Source organism: Salvelinus sp. IW2-2015, linkage group LG10 (genome assembly GCF_002910315.2).
Source record: "Salvelinus sp. IW2-2015 linkage group LG10, ASM291031v2, whole genome shotgun sequence".
Taxonomy (NCBI): Eukaryota; Metazoa; Chordata; class Actinopteri; order Salmoniformes; family Salmonidae; genus Salvelinus; species Salvelinus sp. IW2-2015.
In genome coordinates this window covers 2,234,365-2,249,916 of record NC_036850.1, presented here as the reverse complement: position 1 = coordinate 2,249,916, position 15,552 = coordinate 2,234,365, and the positions used below count along the sequence as shown (strand labels likewise).

The 15,552-nt window shown below is 40.1% G+C and overlaps 1 long non-coding RNA gene across 1 annotated transcript; it reads left to right on the top strand.

Annotated features, from left to right (window-relative positions):
• The first annotated feature begins 12,663 nt into the window (after window positions 1–12,663).
• Window positions 12,664–15,284, top strand: LOC111969552 (uncharacterized). Its single transcript, XR_002877998.2, has 3 exons — window positions 12,664–12,805; window positions 15,019–15,036; window positions 15,249–15,284. It is a non-coding gene; the product is annotated as an uncharacterized lncRNA (long non-coding RNA).
• Window positions 15,285–15,552: the final 268 nt, after the last annotated feature.

The window sequence follows — 15,552 nt, the reverse complement described above, 5'->3', positions numbered from 1 at the left end:
ATAGCATGGTGTGCTTTTTCCGTAATTTAAAAATAAAATCTGACACAGCGGTTGCATTAAGGAGAAGTTTATCTAAAGTTCCATGTATAATACTTGTATCTTTTATCAATGTTTTATTATGAGTATTTCTGTATATCGATGTGGCTCTCTGCAAAATCACCGGATGTTTTGGAGGCAAAACATTACTGAACATAACGCGCCAATGTAAACTAAGATTTTTGGATATAAATATGAACTTTATCGAACAAAACATYCATGTATTGTGTAACATGAAGTCCTATGAGTGTCATCTGATGAAGATCATCAAAGGTTAGTGATTKATTTTATCTATATTTCTGCTTTTTGTGACTCCTCTCTTTGGCTGGAAAAATGGCTGTGTTTTTCTGTGACTAGGTACTGACCTAACATAATCGTTTGGTGTGCTTTCGTCGTAAAGCCTTTTTGAAATCGGACACTGTGGCTGGATTTACAACAAGTTTATCTTTAAAATGGTGTAAAATACTTGTATGTTTGAGGAATTTTAATTATGAGATTTCTGTTGTTTGAATTTGGCGCCCTGCACTTTCACTGGCTGTTGTCAAGTCGATCCCGTTAACGGGATCTCAGCCATAAGAAGTTAATTTTGCTGGACACCAGGAAGCAGCAGCTAATGGGGATCAACAATAAATACAAATCCCACACTCCAAGAAATAAAGGTTTAGATTGGTTCTTAAAGAGGTACAACCACTTGTCACTTGGGTGGTACCCTGTAAGGTCATCCTTTGTACCTTTAGTTACAGGTACATAATTGTTCCCCAGTTCATACCTCAGATAATACCTTTCTTAAAGCACTGGCACAAAAATGTGCTTTTAGAAAAGGTAGAATTTMCCTTTATAGGGAACCACCACAGCCATGTTCCTGTTAAGTGAAAAAATGATCTCTACCATACATCACTTAAAATGGTACAACACTTCCWCTCACGGTTGGCCATAAATAACTGAAAGCCACGCCCCCACCTACATGCCTCCAATATTATTTCCCAGTGTGCACTGCCTTTTCAAGTGAATTGTAAAGTTACCACCATGACTGTATTTGTTAGTGACAGAGACATGTTTGTTGAAGTCGTTCAMTTTCAGTTCTGTGGCCTTCACCAAGTGAGTTCTTAGGCATACAGTGGCTTGCGAAAGTGTTCACCCCCTTGGCYTTTTTCTTATTTTGTTGCCTTACAACCTGGAATTAAAATGTTATTTTTGGGGGGTTTGTATCATTTTATTTACACAACATGCCTACCACTTTGAAGATGCAAAATATTTTTGGGGGTGAAACAAACAAGAAATTATACAAAAAAACTCAACCTGAGTGTGCATAACTATTCACCCCCCAAAGTCAATACTTTGAAGAGCCACCTTTTGCAGCAATTACAGCTGCAAGTCTCTTGGGGTATGTCTCTTTAAGCTTGGCACATCTAGCCACTGGGATCTTTGCAAATTCTTCAAGGTAATACTGCTCCAGCTCCTTCAAGTTGGATGGGTTCCACTGGTATACAGCAATCTTTAAGTCATACCACATATTCTCAATTGGATTGAGGTCTGGGCTTTGACAAGGCCATTCCAAGACATTTAAATGATTCCCCTTAAACCACTCGTGTTGCTTTAGCAGTATGCTTAGGGTCATTGTCCTGCTGGAAGGTGAACCTCTGTRCTAGTCTCAAATCTCTGGAAGACTGAAACAGGTTTCCCTCAAGAATTTCCCTGTATTTAGCGCCATCCATCATTCTTTCAATTCTGACCAGCTTCCCAGTCCCTGCCGATGAAAAACATCTCCACAGCATGATGCTGCCACCACCATGCTTCACTGTGGGGATGGTGTTCTCAGGTTGATGAGAGGTGTTGGATTTGCGCCAGACATTTTCCTTGATGGCCAAAAAGCTCAATTTTAGTCTCATCTGACCAGAGTACCTTCTTCCATATGTTTGGGGAGTCTCCCACATGCCTATTGGCGAACACCAAACGTGTTTGCTTGTTTTTTTCTTGAAGCAAAGTTTTTTTTCCGGCCACTCTTCTGTAAAGCTCTGTGGCGTGTACGGCTTAAAGTGGTCCTATGGACAGACACTCCTATCTCCGCGGTGGAGCTTTGCAGCTCCTTCAGAGTTATCTTTGGTCTCTTTGTTGCCTCTCTGATTAATGCCCTCCTTGCCTGCCCGTGAGTTTTGGTGGGCGGCCCTCTCTTGGCAGGTTTGTTGTGGTGCCATATTCTTTCCATTTTTTAATAATYGATTTAATGGTGCTCTGTGGGATGTTCAAAGTTTCTGGTATTTTTTTAAAAACCCAACCCTTTTTATAACCCAAGGAGAGCTCCTTGGTCTTCATGGTGCCGCTTGCTTGGTGGTGCTCCTTTCTTAGTGGTGTTGCAGACTCTGGTGCATTTCAGAACAGGTGTATATATATATATATATACTGAGATCATGTGACACTTTTATATTGCACACAGGTGGACTTTATTTAACTAATTATGTGACTTCTGAAGGTAATTGGTTGCACCAGATGTTATTTAGGGGCTTCATAACAAAGGGGGTGAATACATATGCACGCACCACAAATATTTTTATTTTTTTCACTTTACCAATTTTTTACTATTTTGTGTATGTCCATTACATGAATTCCAAATGTAATTGTATTTATTTATTTGACCTTTATTTAACCAGGTAGGCCAGTTGAGAACAAGTTCTGATTTACAACTGCGACCTGGCCAAGATAAAGCATAGCAGTGCGACCAAAACAACAACACAGAGTTACACATGGGATAAACAAACGTACAGACAATAACACAGTATAACAAATAGAAAAATCTGTGTACAGTGTGTGCAAATCTAGTAAGATTAGAGAGGTAAGGCAATAAATAGGCCAAAGTGACGAAATAATTACAATTTAGCATTAACACTGGAGTGATAGATGTGCAGATGATGATGTGCAAGTAGAGATACTGAGGTGCAAATTAACAAAAGTTGTAAATTAACAAAATAGGAAAAACAGCAAGTGGGTGAATACCTGCGAAGGTAACCTCGAGTTAATGACTCCTGAATGTACTACGTCGGGACATGGGAAATCGATTCTATTGTAGTCCATGTGGATTCTAATGACATTATGATGGGCAGCTCTGAACAGTTGAATCTGGATTTTAAAGAGCTGATTGACCCATCTGACTGACCCATCATATCTGGCCCTGTGCCCTCTGTGAATTGTGACATTGGACACTTTAGCAGGATTCTTTCTCTTCACAACTGGCTTAGTGATTATTGCTGCTAAATGTGTGTAACTTTTGTTGACAATTTCGACACCTTTTGGAAACAAACCACGTTTTATAAGGAGGATGGGATCCACCCAAATCATTTGTGTTCCTGGATCCTTTCACAGCATTATAAGGCTGCGTTGAGACAATGACTTATCAATGACCCAAGTCCAGCTCAGCTAATCCCTACCATTGTGATGCAGAGTTGTCATAATGCTTCAGCAATTGTACATTACACCAGGGCTGTTGGTAGACACAATGTAAGTAACCTAATTTATGTCCCTCTAACAGCCCCAAATGCCTCTGCTGATCCTACAGCTATTGTATYCAGTAATCATGTGCCTATGAACCAGATTTATACRGTTAGCACTGAGACAGTGTGTCTAGGAGGAAMTCCACTGTGTGCAGCTCACCCTGCACTAKRATAAATAACATMAGCATATCTACATCTGCTAAATTTTCCAMTAAAGKWATGAAAACAAGTAAGCATCCCAGAAGAAAAGTGCTCAAAATAGCCCACGTTAACATATGTAGCTAACTKATTTGCTAGTAACAGATGACATTCATATTKTTCCTATCTCTGAGAKTCACTTAGATAATACCTTTGATGATACAGTGGTAGCAATACAAGGTTATAACATTTACAGAAAATATAAAAGTGCCAATGGTGGAGGTGTTGCTGTTTATATTCAGAACCACATTCCTGTAAAGCTTAGAGAGGATCTCATGTTAAATACTGTTGAAGTAATATGGCTACAGGTTCATCTGCCTCACCTAAAGCCCATTCTGGTGGGAAGCTGCTATAGACCACCAAGTGCTAACAGTCAGTATCTGGATAACGTGTGAAATGCTAGATTTTTTTTCACCTTTATTTAACCAGGTAGGCAAGTTGAGAACAAGTTCTCATTTACAACTGCGACCTGGCCAAGATAAAGCAAAGCAGTTCGACACATACAACAACACAGAGTTACACATGGAGTAAAATAAACATACAGTCAATAATACAGTAGAAAAAGAAGTCTATAAACAATGTGAGCAAATTAGGTGAGATAAGGGAGGTAAATGCAATAAATAGGCCATGGTGGCTAAGTGAATACAATATAGCAAGTAAACAACTGGAATGGTAGATTTGCACTAGATGAATGTGCAAAGTAGAAATACTGGGGTGCAAAGGAGCAAAATAAATAAATACAGTAGGGGAAGAGGTAGTTGTTTGGGCTATTTATAGATGGGCTATGTACAGGTGCAGTGATCTGTGAGCTGCTCTGACAGCTGGTGCTTAAAGCTAGTGAGGGAGATAAGTGTTTCCAGTGTTCAGGAAAATTTTTGTATTCGTTCCAGTCATTGGCAGCAGGAAACTGGAAGGAGAGGCGGCCAAAGAGGAACTGGCTTTGGGGGTGACCATTGAGATATACCTGCTGGAGCGCGTGCTACGGTGGTGGACCAGTGAGCTGAGATAAGGGGGACTTTACCTAGCAGGGTCTTGTAGATGACCTGGAGCCAGTGGTTTGGCAACGAGTATGAAGCGATTGTTGCGATCGCGGGATGATCCTATCCTGGACCTGGCTGGCCGACCGGGAGACACCTCGCCACTTTCTGACCCTCTGTTGTGAAGGGATTCATGAATGGGCTGCAGACATCGAATAGCTTCGCTGCTCTGGAGCCTGACGTCCAGCTCCATCTTCACATGGAGCATCGGAGGTTCCTTCGGTATCGGCAACTTGTGATGGCATCGCGGGGACTAAGGTGGGTTCTGCTTCACTGGGTCTACGGTGGTCTTGCTATCCTATCATTTGTGGGGGGGGCGAGTTAGAGGAGCCCTGATTGGGCTAGGGTTGGGCTGAGGGCTCTGGTTCAAAATGGACAACAGCCATCAACATTATTATGGAAGCTCCAAAGATAGATCGGTGGAAGTCCAAAATACCTGTATACTTTGTTTCCTGGAGCTAAGGTATTGGTTCACGAACATCGTCAGGGTGAAATGACCGACCAAGGTGCAGCGTGGTGAGCGTACATTTTCCTTTATTTTGAAATGTCGCCAACAATCAATAAACAACAACAACAACAAAAAAAAGAACGTGAAGCTCCGTAAGGCTATACATGCATTAACGAAGACAACTACCCACAACTAAGGTGGAAAAACAGGCTGCTTAAGTATGATTCCCAATCAGAGACAACGATAGACAGCTGTCCCTGATTGAGAACCATACCTTGGGCCAAACATAGAAACAGAAAACATAGAAATAAAGAAACTAGAATGCCCACCCTAGTCACACCCTGGCCAAACCAAAATAGAGAATAAAAGCCTCTCTTTTAGTGTATAATTGGTTCATAATTGTGCATAATTGGTGCACATTAATATCGTAAATAGACAAGATATAGATTATTTTTTTTACCTCTACATGACCGGTGTCCCCCCGTGGGACGGTTGAGCTAACAAGCGCTAATGTGATTAGCATGAGGTTGTAATTAACAAGAAAATTGCCCAGGACATAGACATATTTGATATGGGCAGAACTGCACTGTCCAGTTTACAGTAGCTATTACAGTGAAAGAATACCATGCTATTGTTTGAGGAGAGTCCACAGTTATGAACTTAAATGTATTAATAAACCAATTAGGCACATTTGGGCAGACTTGATAAAACATTTTGAACAGAAATGCAATGGGTCATTGGATCAGTCTAAAACGTTGCACATACACTGCTGCCATTTAGTGGCCAAAATCTAAATTGTGCCCGGGCTGTAATAATACATTGTGGCCTTTCTCTTGCATTTCAAAGACGATGGAACAAAAAATAAACAAAAAAACGCATGTGTTTTTCTTTGTATTATCTTTTACCAGATCGAATGTGTTATATTCTCCTACATTAATTTCACATTTCCACAAACTTCAAACTAATCTTTCCGATGATACCAACAGATTTCCTAACTTTGCTGCAGACAAATTGATTATGATCTTTCCATGATAACTTTTCATCAATTAAATCTCAGAGGAATGTAGTGAGGTGTTCCATTTCATTCCCACCAATTGAGATATTTTATTTACAATATTTCTTATTCTTACTAGTGAATACCATAAAGTTGGATTTTTTAACATTTAAAGATAATTTGTTTATCTGGAACCATTCAGAAAATGTGGCCATGCCTGAGTTGGCTTCATTAATTAGAGAATCAACATTCTTGTGTGATAAAGTCAAATTGTTATCATCAGCAAAGAGAATGGGAAGTACGGTAGAAGATACAGCAGCAAGGTCATTGATATAGATTAGGAATAACAAAGAGAAAAAAAAAGAAAAAATTATCAAACCATGTGTCACGCCACAGGTTATCTTGGCCCTGGTAGATGCACAGCCGTTTGCATAAACAAATTGTTCTCTATCATAAACGCAACTATATAGCCAATTATATATATGAAAACTGTAATAATGTGATTTAAAAAGTAATATTTCATGATTTACGGTGTCAAACGCTTTGGAAAAATCTAAAAAGATGCCAAGAGCGTAGTCATTGCCTGTAAAGATTTGATCCACAAGTAGCAAAAGAGCCATATATGTGCAGTAGTTTTTAAGAAAACCATATTGGTGCTCATATAGAATAAAGTGTCGATTTAAATGTTTCAACATTCTCTTATACACAATTTATTCTAGGACTTTAGAAAAACATGGTAGTACAGATATTGAGTGATCATTGGTAAAAAATATTTGATTCCCAGATTTATAGAGGGGGATACATTTGTAAATTTTCTAATCTTTAGGAACAATACCATTTTGCATCATTTTACCAAAGAACACCTATCTACCAAAATGTACTATTGTGTACCTTAGCAGCGCTTCCCTTCCTTCTTTTTTTRCTATTTTMTTTTATAGATTTGGTGTAGATATACAGTGCCTCAATTTRGAATCTCATAGCAAATACTATGTAAATAAGGTATATATATWTTTTTTTTGTAATACATTTGCAAAAAAAATCTAAAAACCTGTTTTGCTTTGTCATTATGGGGTATTGTGCGTAGATTGCTGAGCATTTGTTTTAATACATTTTAGAATATGGCTGTAACGTAACAAAATGTGCATAAAGTAAAGGGGTTTGAATACTTTCCYAAGGCACTGTATGTTAGAGGCTCAGTAGTCGTAACAGTGATTTCACCATAGAGGCACCAATCTCGTCATGACCTGCTGCTGATATGTTTAAGTTACCAATTACCTCCATCACCTCCATTACATCAGGAGGATCTGTCACGTTCTGACCTTATTTCCTTTGTTTTGTCTTTATTTAGTATGGTCAGGGCGTGAGTTGGGGTGGGCAGTCTATGTGTGTTTTTCTATGTTGGGGTTTTGTGTTCGGCCTGGTATGATTCTCAATCAGAGGCAGCTGTCAATCGTTGTCCCTGATTGAGAATCATACTTAGGTAGCCTGGGTTTCACTTTTGGTTTGTGAGTGTTTGTTTCCGTGTCAGTGTTTGTCGCCACACGGTACTGTTTCGTTTGATCATCGTTTATTGTTTTTGTTCCTGTGTTCAGTTTTTGGATTTATATTAAAGACATGAACACTTACCACGCTGCGCTTTGGTCCGATCCTTCTACCACCACAGACGATCGTTACAGGATCAAACTAAAGCAGAGAAGAGACATGTCCCTAATGTAATTCAAAAGATTTCCATCTGTTATCTCTATTTTCTTTGACAGAGAGGAATCCACATTCACAAAAAAAGTGATTACATTTACATTAAATAACACCAAGATCACTATAGCTTCAATTTCCAACAATAAATTGACTGCGTTTTCATCTTTTGAGCTTCTGATCATGAAATCTATGCAGCCTACTCAATCATTTTTTATAGCTACTGGTTACAAGCCTCCTGGGCTGTGTACAGCGTTCCCCACTGAGTTCCCTGAATTCCTATTGGACCTTGTAGTCATGTCAGATAATATTCACATTTTTGGTGACTTTAATATTCACATGGAAAAGTCCACAGACCCACTCAAAAAGGCTTTCGGAGCTATTGACTCAGTGGGTTTTGTCCAACATGTTTCCGGACCTACTCACAATCACAGTCATACTCTGGACTTAGTTTTGTCCTGTGGAACAAATATTGTGGATCTTAATGCTTTTTCTCATAATCCTGGACTATCGGACCACCATTTTTTACGTTTGCTATCGCAACAAATATTCTTCTCAGACCCCAACCAAGGGTCATCAAAAGCCGTTCTATAAATTCTCTGACAACCCAAAGATTCCTAGATGCCCTTCCAGACTCCCTCCACCTAGCCAAGGACGTCAGACTATAACAATCGGTTAACCACCTAACTGAGGAACTAAACTTTACCTTGCATAACACCCTAGATGCAGTCGCACCCCTAAAAACAAAAAACTTTTGTCATAAGAAACTAGCTCCCTGGTATACAGAAAATACCTGAGCCCTGAAGCAAGCTTCCATAAAATTGGAACGGAAATGGCGCTACACCAAACTGAAAGTCCTCCGATTAGCTTGGAAAGACAGTACCGTGCAGTATCGAAGAGCCCTCACTGCTGCTCGATCATCCTATTTTTCCAAGTTAATTGATGAGAATAAGAACAATCCAACATTTATTTTTGATATTGTCGCAAAGCTAACTAAAAAGCAGCATTCCCCAAGAGAAGATGGCTTTTACTTCAGCAGTGATGAATTCATTAACTTCTTTGACAAATAGATCATTATCATTAGAAAGCAAATTACAGACTCCTCTTTAAATCTGTGTATGTCTTCAAAGCTCAGTTGTCCTGAGTCTGCACAACACTGCCAGGACCTAGGATCAAGGGAGACACTGAAGTATTTTAATACTATATCTCTTGACACATTGATGAAAATAGTCATGGCCTCTAAACCTTCCAGCTGCATACTGGACCCTATTCCAACTAAACTACTGAAAGAGCTGATTCCTGTACTTGGCCCTCCTATGTTGAGCATTGTAAACGGCTCCCTATCCACCGGATGTATACCAAACTCACTAAAAGTGGCAGTAATAAAGCCTCTCTTGAAAAAGCCAAACCTTGACCCATAATTTATAAAAAACTATCGGCCTATATCGAATCTCCCATTCCTCTATAACAATTTTGAAAAACCTGTTGTGCAGAAACTCACTGCCTTCTTGAAGACAAACAATGTATACAAAACGCTTCAGTCTGGTTTTAGACCCCATCATAGCACTGAGACTGCACTCGTGAAGGTGGTAAATTACCTTTCAATGGCGTGAGACCAAGGCTCTGTATGTAGCCTCTTGCTCCTAGATCTTAGTGCTGCTTTTGATACCATCAATCGCCACATTCTTTRGGAGAGATTGAAAACCCAAATTGATCTACACGGACAAGTTCTGGCCTGGTTTAGATGTTATCTGTCGGAAAGATATCAGTTTGTCTCTGTGGATGATTTGTCCTCTGACAAATCAACTGTACATTTCAGTGTTCCTCAAGGTTCCGTTTTAGGACCACTATTGTTTTCACTATATATTTTACCTCTTGGTGATGTCATTCGGAAACATAATGTTAACTTTCACTGCTATGCGGACAATACACAGCTGTACATTTCGATGAAACACGGTGAAGCCCCAAAATTGCACTCCCTGGAAGCCAGTGTTTCAGAAATAAGGAAGTGGATTTTAAAAAAACTTTTAAACCCGGACAAAACAGAGATGCTTGTTCTAGGTCCCAAGAAACAAAGAGATCTTCTGTTGGACCTGACAATTAATCTTGATTGTTGTACAGTCGTCTCAAATAAAACTGTGAAGAACCTCTGCGTTACTCTGGACCCTGTTGTCTCTTTTGACCAACATATCAAGACTGTTTCAAGGACAGCTTTTTTCCATCTAATTAACATTGAAAAAATCTGAAACTTTCTGTTAAAAAATGTGGCAGAAAATTTCATCCATGCTTTTGTCACTTCTAGATTATACTACTGCAATGCTCTACTTTCCGGCTACCCGGATAAAAACTAAATAAACTTCAGTTAGTGCTAAACATTGTTGCTAGAATCTTGACTAGAACCCAAAATATTGATCATATTACTCCATTGCTAGCCTCCCTACACTGGCTTCCTGTTAAGGAAGGTTTTACTGCTAACCCACAAAGCATGACATGGGCTTGCTCCTACCTATCTTTCCGATTTGGTCCTGCCGTACATACCTACKCGTACACTACGGTCACAAGTTGCAGGGCTCCTAATTGTCCCTAGAATTTCTAAGCAAACAGCTGGGGGCAGGGCTTTCTCCTATAGAGCTCAATTTTTGTGGAATAGTCTGCCTATCTATGTGAGAGACGCAGACTCGGTCTCGACCTTTAAGTCTTATTGAAGACTCATCTCTTCAGTAGGTCCTATGATTGAGTGTAGTCTGGCTCAGGGGTGTGAAGGTGAACGGAAAGGCATTGGAGCGACGAACCGCCCTTGCTGTCTCTGCCTGGCCGGTTCCCCTCTCTCCACTGCGATTCTCTGCCTCTAACCCTATTACGGGGCCTCAGTCACTGGCTTACTGGTGCTCTTCCATGCCATCCCTAGGAAGGGTGCGTCACTTGAGTGGGTTGAGTCACTGACGTGATCTTCCTGTCCGGGTTGGCGCCCCACCTCGGGTTCGTGCCGTGGGGGAGATGTTCGTTCTTGTCTCAAGGCCGAGTAGGTAAATTGGTGGTTTTAAGAAATCCCTCTAGTGGTGTGAGGGCTGTGCTTTGGCAAAGTGTGTGGGGTTATATCCTGCCTTGTTGGCCCTGTCCGGGGGTATCGTTGGACGGGGCCACAGTGTCTCCTGACCCCTCCTGTCTCAGCCTCCAGTAATTATGCTGCAATAGTTTATGTCGGGGGGCTAGGGTCAGTCTGTTATATCTGGAGTATTTCTCCTGTCTTATCCAGTGTCCTCTCTCTCTCTTTCTCTCTCTCTCTCTCTCTTTTTCTGAGAACCTAAGCCCTAGGACCATGCCTCAGGACTACCTGGCCTGGTGACTCCTTGCTATCCCCAGTCCACCTAGTCGTGCTGCTGCTCCAGTTTCAACTGTTCTGACTGCGGCTATCGAAACCTGACCTGTTCACCGGACCTGCTACCTTGTCCCGGACCTGCTGTTTTTGACTCTCTCTCTACCGCACCTGCTGTCTCTAACTCTGAATGATTGGCTATGAAAAGCTAACTGACATTTACTCCTGAGGTGCTGACCTGTTGCACCCTCTACAACCTCTGTCATTATTATTATTTGACCCTGCTCGTCATCTATGAACATTTGAACATCTTGGCCATGTACTGTTATAATGTCCACCCGGCACAGCCAGAAGTGGACTGGCCACACCTCATAGCCTGGATCCTCTCTAGGTTTCTTACTAGGTTCCTGTCTTCTACATCTGCTTCTACATCTGCATTGCTTGCTGTTTGGGGTTTTAGGCTGGGCTTCTGTATAGCACTTTGTGACATTGGCTGATGTAAAAAGAGATTTATAAATACATTTGATTGGTTGATTGATTGTAGATGCAACTATTAAAGTAAATGCCCAGTTTTTACAGATTTCTATGAAATATGACCTAGAATGAATTACAATATGAGTGAAATAGTTTTCCTTCCAAAGAATGTGAATCAAGTATTTTGAAAACCAGCTTTTCTGTATTATAATGGTGTGGGAGTACCCCAACAACAGAAAGGTGTGGGCGAATACCGGTCATTGAAAATATTAATGCGAGTAGACCACTGATTGGCCAGCTCATCCTCCAATAGACCACTGATTGGCCAGCTCATCCTCCTGAGGAGTATTACATCCTACTTCATGAGGAAATAGCAAGCATTTTTAAACAATCTGTTTYAGATAGAAGTTTGAAGTGGGGTTTTTAAAGCGTTTTTTWTCTCTCCAATTTATGCTTTGGCCACAAAAATGGGTATGAAATGAGTCAACAAGATAATTTGGGTATGAGTTAGCAGAATATTAACTTTTAAAAGTGAGATTTCCACAGGGAAGATACTTAAAAAATGATTTTGATTGAACTGGGTCATTAACCTATTCCAGAATCCAAGTCAATGATTTTAATGAACGATTTCGAGCATTCTGCACTTAAAGCATGTGGCCACTGTGGGGCAGTGTTACCTCACAACTTGTTACACTGCTTTCAAAAGGCTGGAATTCAGTCATTGTGGATAGAGGTCTGTAACTGTGTGCGTGCTTCCGTATGTGGGAGCTTTTATGCATGTGGTCTTTTTCATAGATTTTTCATAGAGTATAGTGAGTCATGAATAATATTTTCAGAGTTGGCTGTTGGCTCTTTTGTGTGCCTCACAATTCTGATGGGCTATTCATTTCCATGTTGTATTTTGTGATCAAAGAACTGACTTGATTATCAGTGTGTTATTACACATGTCAATTCAATCAAACCTGATTAGCACAATAAAACATTTTTGTAGAACGGTTTGGGTACTTCCCCTTACTTACAGGTAGATGCTTCCGGTTTTCAGTGTAAGACACGTGTACACTAAGATATTGTACAGGCACAAACATTGCTATGTCAGATTGTAATCCAGCAGTGTTTTAGGAGCAGGTAGGTCAACATTCTGTAAATAACCTAATAACCTAAAGTAATTGCTCAATATTTCAGGATGGTACAGGTGCCAAAAAGGACACATGTACAAATATTACCCTGTTCTCATAAGTTAAACTATTATGAATGATTTATATGAATATCTTAAATGAATTAAAAAGTTCCATTTGTGGTAAATTTACTGGCAGATGTCTTGTCTAAATGTTCATTATAGTGACAAACATCTGGGATGATGTAATCAAACAGGAGTAGTTTGTGCTGAAAYCTCAGCAAACTGTGTGTGTGATTATTTGCATGGAAGCTAAACTAAACCAAACTTGGAACACGCTTGTTAGAATATCTGGTGTTATACAACTTTTGCACATGTTCAATTTGGTTTAAATAATGCAAAAACAAAGTGTTGGAGAAGAAAGTAAATTTGCAATATGTGCCATGTAAAAAAGCTAACGTTTAAGTTCCTGCTCAGAACATATGAAAGCTGGTGGTTCCTTTAACATGAGCTTCAATATTCCAAGGTAAGAGTTTTAGGTTGTAGTTAATATGTATTTATAGACTATTTCTCGCTATACCATTTGTATTTCATATACCTTTGACTATTGGATGTTCTTATAGGCACTTTAGTATTGCCAGTGTAACAGTATAGCTTCCGTCCCTCTCCTCGCCCCTACCTGGGGGTCGAACCAGGAACACATCGACAACAGCCACCCTCGAAGCATCGTTACCCATCGCTTCACAAAATCTCACGGGAACAACTACTCCAAGTCTCAGAGCGAGTGACGTTTGAAACGCTATTAGCTCGCACCCGCTCAACTAGCTAGCCATTTCACATCGGTAACACCAGCCTAATCTCAGGAGTTGATAGGCTTGAAGTCATAAACAGCTCAATGCTTGAAGCACAGCAAATGCTGTTTGAATGAATGCTTACGAGCTGTTGCTGCCTACCACCGCCTCAGACTGCTCTTCATATCAAATCATAGACTTAATTATAACATAATAACACACAGAAATACGAGCCTTTGGTCATTAATATGGTCGAGATCCGGAAGCTATCATTTCGAAAACAAAACGTTTTATTATTTCAGTGAAATACGGAACCGTTCGTATTTTATCTAACGGGTGGCATCCCTAAGTCTAAATTTTGCTGTTACATTGTACAACCTTCAATGTTATGTCATAGTTACGTAAAATTCTGGCAAATTAGTTCCAACGAGCCAGGTGGCCCAAACTGTTGCATTTACCCTGACTCTGTGTGCAATGAAGCAAGAAGAGTGACACAATTTCACCTGGTAATATTGCCTGCTAACCTGGATTTCTTTTAGCTAAATATGCAGGTTTAAAAATATATACTTCTGTGTATTGATTTTAAGAAATGCATTTGTCAACGATTGTTGCTTTTTTTGCAAATGCCTTTTTGTAAATCATCCCCGTTTGGCGAAGTTGGCTGTCTTTGTTAGGAAGAAATAGTCTTCACACAGTTCACAACGAGCCAGGCGGCCCAAACTGCTGCATATACCCTGACTCTGTTGCAAGAGAAGTGACACAATTTACCTAGTTAAAAAATTCATGTTAGCAGGCAATATTAACTAAATATGCAGGTTTAAAAATATATACTTGTGTATTGATTTTAAGAAAGGCAATGATGTTATGGTTAGGTACACGTTGGAGCAACGCAGTCCTTTTCGCAAATGCGCACCGCATCGATTATATGCAACGCAGGACACCGTAGATAAACTAGTAATATCATCAACCATGTGTAGTTAACTAGTGATTATATGATTGATTGATTGTGTTTTTTTAAGATAAGTTTAATGCTAGTTAGCAACTTATCTTGGCTTCTTATGCATTCGCGTAACAAGCAGGCTCCTCGTGGAGTGCAATGAGAGGCAGTGGTAGAGCGTTGGACTAGTTAACTGTAAGGTTGCAAGATTGAATCCCCGAGCTGACAAGGTAAAACATCTGTTCTCTGCCCTGAACAAGGCAGTTAACCCACCGTTCCTAGGCCGTCATTGAAAATAAGAATATGCTCTTAACTGACTTGCCTAGTTAAATAAAGGTGTAAAAAAAATCTGATTAGTTATGAAACAACTCGAAATCGGCCCTAATTAATCGGCCATTCCGATTAATCGGTCGACCTCTAGTTGAGAGCTTTGCTTGATCGGTTTGATGTGTCTCGGTTAACGTAACATTTATTCAGGTTTCATGTCTTTTCCTAGGAATCATGAAGAGCCTCGGTAAGTAGCCTTTCTGTAATATCTGAAATGATTGGATAGCCTATGCTGTGTTGAATACTGTGTATCATTATTGTGACCTGTGTTTCATCTCTATAAACCTCATATAGTGAAAGGTGCCATACCTTCTAATAGTGTGTGTTTGTGTGTGTGCGTGTGTGATTATTTGCACGCAATTAACATATATTAATATGCATTACTATTTGTCCCGACAGTGGAATAACTGCTCTGGTGCACTGCATGAAACAGAGGTATGTATCACTCACACCGTGCCAAAAGAGCGGCAGAGGCTGTCTTGAAAAAAAAATGTAAGGGGCTCACTGCCGAGTTTCAGACAGCACTCTATCCCCGCTATTCCAAAGAGAAAGTTACATATTTTTTGATTGTTGCGGTGATAGAGCGGTGTTTTAACTAGGGCTTTGTTTGTTAGATTGGATTTTATAGGTGGTTGAGTAAGTAAGTGAGCTTTGTCTGAGCCAGAACGGTCCATATGGGCAGGAGCCTATCTCCTGTTTCTTT